This window comes from Gordionus sp. m RMFG-2023, chromosome 5, assembly GCF_954871325.1.
Source record: "Gordionus sp. m RMFG-2023 chromosome 5, tfGorSpeb1-WG-v2, whole genome shotgun sequence".
NCBI classification, from domain to species: Eukaryota; Metazoa; Nematomorpha; class Gordioida; order Chordodea; family Parachordodidae; genus Gordionus; species Gordionus sp. m RMFG-2023.
The window spans coordinates 913,091-922,939 of record NC_088779.1 but is presented as its reverse complement, the minus strand read 5'-3'; the positions used below and the strand labels follow the sequence as shown (position 1 = coordinate 922,939).

The window sequence follows — 9,849 nt, the reverse complement described above, 5'->3', positions numbered from 1 at the left end:
TCTTCAGGCTTGCATAATATTTTTCTGGATGAAGTATTAAGTAAGTCTTTCTTTGAAATTCGGTTCAAAACGAGCCGTTTAACTACACCAAGCACCACAAATATAATCATTTATTAAATCGTTATTATTTCGCTTCTACAACGTATAACGTAATCAAGTAAAAAATATATTGCGTTAATTATAAGTAACAAAATCATTATCCAAATTCAATGATAATTAATTTTATGACTAATCATAGACGTCTAAATGTAAAAAAGAATAACTTAATAATTAAATAAATTCTAATATGTGGGATGAGTCTTCTATGAGCTTGGATTCCTCCGTGCCAACGGATGGAAGCGTTCCAATTATTGTATCGAACAGAAAATTTTGGATCCCATATCATTCTCTATTCAATAACAGTAACTATTTTGCCAGAGCACTTAGAATGTGGCGATTCGATGGACCTTTAATAGTAAGCAGAGAAATCTGTTCAGATCACGTGTTCGACCATATTGAACAATATCTGAAAACGGGTAATTATTTCTCAAACTTCTTTTATTCTTTATTGTATAAACATGTGTTCAACAAAAATAAATAGGAATTTATATCTACAAAAAGGAAAATTGTTTCGACATTCTGCTAGCAGCCGAAAATTTAGAGATGATTAGTTTAGTTGACTTGGTATTGAGACACCTATCGTCTGGTAAAATTTTTGAGATTAAAATAAACCATTTTATAACTGACATTCATTCCAGACTTTTATTTGATAAGAGACAGTGCGGCCTTCCTAAGCGCGGGTCCTAGAGCGGTCCTCAAGCTTCTCAGTTATGACGGTCTAATGATCGATTCCGAGTTGGACATATTTTATGCCGCCGTGTGCTGGTGCCACGCCAATCCACACGCAGCATCTTTGCCATTGGGCGACGAAATTATGTCGACAGGTACGTTACATTATTTCACTGATATAAAAATCTTTCAAAATTTTTTTTTGAATTTTAATAATATAGTCAGATGGGTATACTTGCCCTCCAGCATCATCCAAAGCTGTTTGTACGGACAATTCGGTGTGCTAATTAAACCAACCTCAAAGTCAACTATCGAATTCTGGCTCTGGTATTTATATTATATATGAAGCATTTTATATGTGTTAACTATACTAGGGTTGTTAAACGGATAGGATTCAAGCCGGTTTTTAAAAACGGCTGACTCAATATTTTATCCAGAATAATTATTAGGCGAGCCTGAAGATTTTGCTCAGAGATGGCACAAAAGGTCTAAGAGACATCAATTAGTAAAATCTAGAGGCCTAGGCAATATTTTTTCCGGCTAAAATATCGAGTTAGCCGAGCCGTTTAACGACACTATATAACTATTCTAAACTTTAATTCGTCAACAAAAATATAATAATTTCAAGGTACCGTATGATGTACGAAAAAGGTTACTCTCAATCATTATCTCAATATAGCGTGCCATCTCAAAGAAGTTATAATCCCAATCCCAGTATAGAAGTAAAGATGAATGGATAATTTTCTTTCTTTCTTTCTTTCTTTTTCAAAAAAACTTTAAGTTTTCTTATAACGTTAGTGTCGTTAAAATGCCCGGTTCGTGTCGATTTTTAATAACCGGCCGGATTAAGATTTTAGATCCTCAAGATTTAGCGAATAGATGTCCAAACTCTTTTTGCCAACTATGAGAAAAAAAATCTCTGGGCTTACATAATATTATTTTAGTTATAACCTTAACCGGACCGGTTTTAAAAATCGACCGAATCAACACTATAATAGCCGTTATAACTCTTTTAATAATACTAAGCAAATAAGAAAGAAGGCACTAATGACACTTATTAACTTACATAAACCACATACATATATATATATATGATTCTGATATAATTAGGTATTAGATCGCTTGAATAAGAAACTAGAGGTTCTGGATCGGCATTTATCTCCCCATCACACCGTACTCCCTATCAGGTTATTTATAATCGACCTTTATTTCTTCTAAATAATACTTTTTTATAACAGGTCTCAAATAATGAAATTCAGCGACGAAGACTTGACAAGTTTAGATTTATTTAAGATATAAAACTATTTTTAAAATCCTTATTATTATTCTTAGAAGAAAAATGTTCTGTATGCGATAGCGAATTACTTGAGGGCCATTGCGAAAGATGCATAGTTAGAAAAGTTCCAGGGTTCAAGGTTTTAAATTTAATAAAAATTTTGCATTACCAGTTACTAATAATATGGCAATATTTTTATATAATTTATATATCTAAAATTAAATTTCAAAAACTTTCATAACTTTAACGAAAAAAATTATATATTAAGCCATTTTTAAATATAAAAACTTTGGTAATAAATGATTTAATTACTTTTTTGCTAAAAATCTTTTCCTTTAAACAAAGGCTTTATGGGTCAAATATCAGAGTAAAAAAATATAGCCAATATGATATGATATAATATAATATATAATATATGAATATAAAATTTTTTTTAATGATTGTTTGTTAAATATTAAATTCACACAAAGGAACGATTATCCATGATAGGCAGGAGAGTCAGTCATATCAAAAAAAGCATTTTAGAGAGAAGCGACACCTGTCTAGATTGTCATGTGAGTAAGAGGAGATGTAGTTGCAAGAGCGAACCCAAGAAACGACATTCAACAATCAAAATTCACAAGGAGACGAAAGGGGAAAGGCACGATGACAAGATCGCCCATCACATTAAACCTCTCCATCATGTAAATATTTGTGTTGGATGGATATTTTTTTTAGATTGCACTCTATATTGTTCGGTTAATGATGGATAACTGTCAAGTTAAGGTAATAGCTATTTTCTAAGAAAACAACCTAATTTGCTAGATACCGACCATAATTTAATGAGAGACCACCTTACTATTATTATAACATATGATAAAGGAATCACGTGATTCGGTTCGATCTTCCATAGAATCGATCGCCAAGTTGGATCATCATCGGATTGGCAAGCGACGCTTCTTGCCGACCAATCCCCAGACGTTTTCCCATAAAATCATTTCATAAATATATATTATCAGTGTTGCTAAATGGCCCGATTTATTAAAAACTGTTTAATCCAATATTTTAGCCCATAAAAATAAGATTGAAAAATTTTTTCTACTAGATATCCAAGCATTTCTATCTTCTACGAGCAAAATCTCTAAGTCTTTGCCTAATATTCTTGAGCTAAAATATTCTGATAGCCTTCTTTTTTTTTTAGAAAATTGAGCCGTTTTTATCACGTGGTCGAGTCCGATCTTCTATCTTTATATTCACCCCCTGCCCTCCAGAACGGAACCAATAAGTTGGGTTAAGAAAAAAATATATGATTTTTTGCTGGGATTCAACCATAGGAATGGCGCGAATTCCCGGCTCATTTTCTTATAAATCTATTAAAAAATATTATAAATAAATTTTGGCAGTATCCCTAAACGAAATACATAATTTGTATCTTTCCTTAAAAGTAAAAAAAAAAATGGTCCCCCCATGATTTAAAAAATATGATTCGAGTTTTATCTTCCATTTTAAGGATAAAACTTCGGGATTATTGTTCAGAACTCTGAAAATTATTTTTGAGAATCCAACCCTGTTCCTGCTAAAAATTTTAATCTTCTACAAATTTTTATGTAGTTCAAATTAACGGTCTGTAATGGACGCCCGTCTAATATTCTCAAAATATTTAACCTGCCCAACCAACCCCCATAGTTTTTAAAAAATTTAACCCGCTTGTCCGCCGATAGGCTAAAACCTAGCCCAATGAAGACCTCTAGTTCAAATGAAATAAAAAATCGCTAAATACTTAGTGCCCTCTAACATAGAAAGAAAATCGAATATTCATTTTTGTTATAAAATTCATTTTTCTACGTTTTTTTTTCTCATTCCCAATTCAGCCCCAGCCCCTACTTTCCCCGGGTTGTTCCAGATAAATCGTAGTAGAATTGTCCAACTAAAATAAAAAATTTCACAAAAATATTTTGAAAGCAAAATTTATCACATCAAAAATATTATAAAAAAAATGTAAATTTTATTAATATCGATCAAAAAAATTTATGAAATAGCATAATAATTAAATTCAAAATGAACCTCCAATCAAAGTTCGAAAAACCAGAATAATCGCCATTTTAGCTCTAATGCTTGTGGTTATATGGAAGGTTCAACTAAAACTTCATTTTTTGCTATGACATTATACCATCAAAATTTTCTAAGATACTAAATATAACCTTTATAAAGTGAAAAATTGTCTACAATGAAATTTTCTTATCGCACAAGTATACTAATGGAATAATTCTTTTTTGAGCAATAAGTTTGAACATGAATTTTTCAAACAGTCTCAAATTTCGTTGGGAGTCGTAACACCTTTTTATTCTCTATTCTGGGAACTGTCAGCTTAAGAATTTTTTGGAATGTGTATATTGATACCAAAAAAAAATAGTTACACGTATAATCGGCAATATTTTACCAATTATTCCAAAGGGATCCCCATCTGTATAAGATTTAGGATTTTTTTGTTTATTCCAAAGGAGTTGACTTTTCATTAAAAAAAATATTTTTAAGCCCAAAGTAATATTGTCAATGATGTATTCTCTTCTTTCCTTTTCCCTTCTTTCTTTCTTTCTTTCTTTCGTTGATTTTATTGGAATACCATTATAAATCTTTATATGTAAAAATATTTGTTGTTATCGAGTAGTCTATGGTCTAGCCAGTAAGTGCATGTATCACTTAATCCACCAGTTCTAGGTAACGGTCTGCAATAGACAGGTTACCAGAAAGCCCAACCGCCTACCTATTGTTTCAAAAAAATATTTAAACCCGCAACCCTACCCGTGGTTTTTTTTTAAAAAATTCCCTCGCTCGCCCGTTCATTTATTTATTTATTTATTTCTTTCTTTCTTTCTTTCTTTCTTTCTTTCTTTCTTTCTTTCTTTCTTTCTTTCTTTCTTTCTTTCTTTCTTTCTTTCTTTCTTTCTTTCTTTCTTCTCTTCTCTTAAATTTAGTTTAACCCCGCCCGTTCCTATAATTTAGAAAAAATTATATTTTAATGTTATTTTTTAATTTTAAATTTATAAAAAATATGCAATATTGTTGAAAAAATTGAAAAAAAAATTTTTAATCGAAATTCTGATTAAGCCCCCATTTAGTACCAAAAATATTTCTAAGTTTACCCTCATTAAGGCCTTATCACATAATCATCCCCTCACAAAATTTTATGTTAAAATTTTAAACGAGTTACTAAAAAAAAATGCAGTGAAATAAATTGAGCTATTAAAGATAGTGTGGCGGTAATTTATCATTGGTCTACTTTCACAAGACTTGAACTATACCCATGAATGGGATAATTAGCCTATAAGCACACCTATTGCATCCTTTTTATATATTGGGGAAATTTATTATTGATTTTTAATCATTTGACAAAATAACTAATTTTCATTTCTTTTCTTTTTTTTTTTTAATTTTAAGGCCAATTGGTAATATTTTAAATCTATTTTGCATTCTCTTTTGTTCCTTGGGTAGGGTGCATTACCAACTGAGCACTGCGTTCATCTTCATCTTGGTAGATTATATATATATTAACAATGATATTGGATTGGGAAATTTGAATTCTTTTTAATGTTTCACCAGATCACACCAGATTTTTAAGATGAAACAAGAGTTTTTGCAAATTTACAGATTATTTATTACATATTAAACTCTTCTCTATTTTGGTAAAATTTTTTAGAAAAAATCTGTAACAATAATTCCGAGCGATACGAAGATCAGGAGACGTTCTAGTGTAGGAATCGCCACGGTTTATCGCGCATTGAGTTCTCTCAAATCTAAGCCAGAGAGCGAAACGGAAAAAACAGAAAGGTAACGTATAAATTTATCTCCAAAAAAACATATTTTTCTATAAATTTAGGAAAATTTTGGGAAATTTTTATTATGATTTTAAATAAAGTCTCTAAAATTAATTTTAAAAGATTACTGGAATTAGGTTATTTATAATGATAAAGCTAATGGTTTGTTGTGATTATTAGTTTTTTCTATGAGCAAAATCTTTAGGCTTGTGTGATATTTTAATTTTTTTTTCCTTTATTTTGATGATGGGTGTTATCAGAAAATTTTTGTATCTTATCCTATGAAAGTGTGAGTAACAGAGTTACATTTGTTTTGATGAGAGATGATATCAGAAATTTTTGTATCTTATCTTATAAGTGTTGTGTATAACAAAGTTACAAGTGAATCAGAAATTTTTCATTATCATTTCGATAAATACTTGTTAATTAAGTAATATGTTTCATAGCTTCAAATAAGAACGAATCTTCATTTTAAATATATTATTTTTTAATATATCGAATAGTAAGTTTTGCTAAACGGCTCGTTTGGAAGCAAATTTTTAAAAACTGCTAACTAGATATTTCATCCTAAAAAATATTACACAAGCCTGAAGAGATTTTGTTCAAAGAATAAAGGTCTAGACATTGTCTTTCTTTCTTTCTTTCTTTCTTTCTTTCTTTCTTTTCTTTCTTTCTTTCTTTCTTTCTTTCTAAGGAAGGAGGAAAGGAAGGAAGGACTTCCTTCCGAAATCTCGAGGCTTATGCCATATTTTTTTCTGGCTAAAAAATTGGGTTAGCCGTTTTTAAATATCGTCGCCGCAGAAAACGAGCCGTTTAACAACACTATCCAACAACTATAAAAAAATTGACTTATTATGTTTCATTTAGTTATAATGAAGGTTACTTTCGGAATTTTCCCTCTCATCAAAATATTTAAATTTGTAATTCACACCTCATAAGAATAAGAAAATTATTTGATTCACCCCCTAATATATCAGTTTAGAAGAAGAAAGAAGAAAGGTAGAAGAGAAGAAGAAGAAGAAGAAGAAGAAGAAGAAGAAGAAGAAGAAGAAGAAGAAGAAGAGAAGAGAAGAGAAGAAGAAGAAGAAGAAGAAGAAGAAGAAGAAGAAGAAGAAGAAGAAGAGAAGAAGAAGAAGAAGAAGAAGAAGAAGAAGAAGAAGAAGAAGAGAAGAAGAGAAGAGAAGAGAAGAAGAGAAGAAGAAGAAGAGAAGAAGAGAAGAGAGAAGAGAAGAAGAAGAGAAGAGAAGAAGAAGAAGAAAGAGAAGAAGAGAAGAGAAGAAGAAGAAGAAGAAGAAGAAGAGAAGAGAAGAAGAAGAAGAAGAAGAGAAGAAGAGAAGAGAGAAGAGAAGAAGAAGAAGAAGAAGAGAGAGAAGAAGAGAAGAGAAGAGAAGAAGAGAAAGAGAGAAAGAAGAGAAGAAGAAGAAGAAGAAGAAGAAGAAGAGAAGAGAAGAAGAGAAGAAGAAGAAGAAGAAGAAGAAGAGAGAAGAGAAGAAGAGAAGAGAAGAGAAGAGAAGAGAAGAGAAGAAGAGAAGAGAAGAAAGAGAAGAGAGAGAAGAGAAGAAGAGAAGAAGAGAGAAGAAGAAGAGAAGAAGAAGAAGAGAAGCAACACTTTCGCATTTGTAGCTTTATTTTATAAAAAAAAAAATATATATATACATATAATATAATAAAATTTTATTGATAACATAATAAGATATTTGAAAAACTGTGACAAAAAAAAAGCCAGAATTTTGAGAACTATACTTTTATATTTAGCCGTAGGAATTTCCTATTGTGCCCTAAATCAAATAGTTGTGGACTTTGAATTTATTTACTAATTCATAAAAGTATCATTAGTATATAACTTTTGTATAAAAAGATCATTTCGGTGTTTTATTTTTATGGTAATTTTTCCTATTATCATATATTTTATTTTTTTACATCATTCTTACTTTCTTAAGCTTTTTAACTAAATTGTAACAAGGCCCTTTATTATATAAGACATTTTCTTTTGTTAAAAAAAATGATTATATACTATATATGTTAGCGACAATGCGTTATTTATTCAAATTTCAATCATATTTTGAGCGCGTTTTTAAATCTGATTTTTTTCGGAAATGGATTTCATAATGTTTTGGAATACCTAACACTATGAAATTTCATACAATTTTTCCATAAACTGTTAGTTTTTTTTTCCATAGATTTTTTTACGTAAATTATAAACGATTCGAAATTTAACAGTAAAAATTATATACAATTAACTATAATATAGATTATTCTAGACATGGTGGAATCCATTTTAGGTAAAAAAAAAATTATATTTTTAAATTATAGGAAAACTCTTTTAAAAATTGATTTAAAGTTGAGAAAAATAACCACATTGGCGGAAAAAACACATAATCGCTTAACATATAACGCCCGGCTATAACTACAACTTAAATATCCTATCAATATATGAATTTTAATGGAACATTTAGCATCACGATATATGTGACTATTATTACATCGTCCTAACTTACCCCTCTCTACCTTACCCCCTACTCTCTTTCCTGTATTTATCATTATTCCCTATAAATATCCCATTTTTTTAATTTTTAAACGACGATTCGTCATATACATCTTATCCGTGATAAAAAAAAACATTCTTCTATATAAGTATATTCCGTGATAAAAAAAAAATTCTTCTATATAAGTATATATACTATGTCATAATGGTGAAATTTGGATAAATATACTTAAAAGTAACTGTCATGACTCTTCTTCCAAAAATACTTCGATACAAAATTCCAAATAAATATGAAAATTAAATTATCATTTAGGGTGAGCGATGTCGCGACCGAAAAAGAACCTAGAAGAAGATCCCGTTCCAAAGGTGAGTGAGTAACCAAAAAAAAATATCGATAAAATTAGGATAGCACGATAAACTCAACAAAGAAAAGACCTGAAGGCCCGCCCGGGTACAAGAACCGGGTCGAGCCTGAGATATAAAACCCGGGTCGAATCGGGCCGGGTCGAATAAATTTTCATTCGTTCATTTCATTTATTCATTCATTCGTTCATAATTTATTTTTAATTTTTTTGTAAAATATTTTGTTCGCCACAGAGGTTAAAAAATCCGAATCGCAAATAAATCGTTCCAGGAGGAAATCGAGTGTTAGGTAATTTATTAATTTTTTTTTCACGAATAAAACTTACATTTTATTTAAGGGCGGAACAAGACGCGGATAACACGTTGGCGGATTTTCCTCCCCGAGCGGAAATGCACTTTGACGCGCCGCTGATTAATATATTACCCACGGGACTGATAAGAGAAACCCAGTTATCTACTTTGTACCTCATGGGTAACTAAAAACTTAAAGTTGCTGCCCCATCTCAATTTTTATAGTTATTGAATTGATAGGTTTAATGATAGATACTGCCAAGTCAACGTATAACAATTTCCTAAATACCCACCGACCAAAAATTATCGAAGTATAATAAGAACCCTTATTATTTCAACATATATTATAACAGAATCACGTGGTCGAGTCCCGCCTCCTATATATATCACCCCCCCCCCCTCCCGACTGAACCACCATGTTGGATTAAGAAAAAAAACATGATCTTTTTGCCGGGATTCGAACCCAGAGCAATCGGATTACAGACGCTTTCGAAATTTCAAATATATACATAAATAAATTTGGTAGTACCTAGTGGAGTAAACAAAATACAGATTCGATATCCAACATGCAGTATCTATCATTAATCGTATTGATAAACTCGTTATTATATACGAAAATAAACGAGTAAATGGCATTAAAAGGGTTACTCTTTCACTTAATACACTACTTAGATCGAGAAAAATAATATCCGAAAGAAATAATAAAAAAAAATTTTACTTAGGGTCTAATAGAATCAGTTTGATGGAAGAAAAAGTCTTGGAACCAACGACCATTTGTTGGAAAATGTTCTACACCAGTGGATGGTCTCTCATTAAACCAATGCCGGAGGCAAAATACGATCACACCGTGTGTTCTATGTACGGCGAGGTTT

General features: G+C 30.6%; 1 long non-coding RNA gene across 1 annotated transcript; it reads left to right on the top strand.

Annotated features, from left to right (window-relative positions):
- The first annotated feature begins 5,744 nt into the window (after nucleotides 1-5,744).
- On the top strand, nucleotides 5,745-8,958 carry LOC135929351 (uncharacterized). The gene is made up of 3 exons (XR_010572567.1): nucleotides 5,745-5,851; nucleotides 8,637-8,689; nucleotides 8,921-8,958. It is a non-coding gene; the product is annotated as an uncharacterized LOC135929351 (long non-coding RNA).
- The last annotated feature ends 891 nt before the right edge of the window (nucleotides 8,959-9,849 follow it).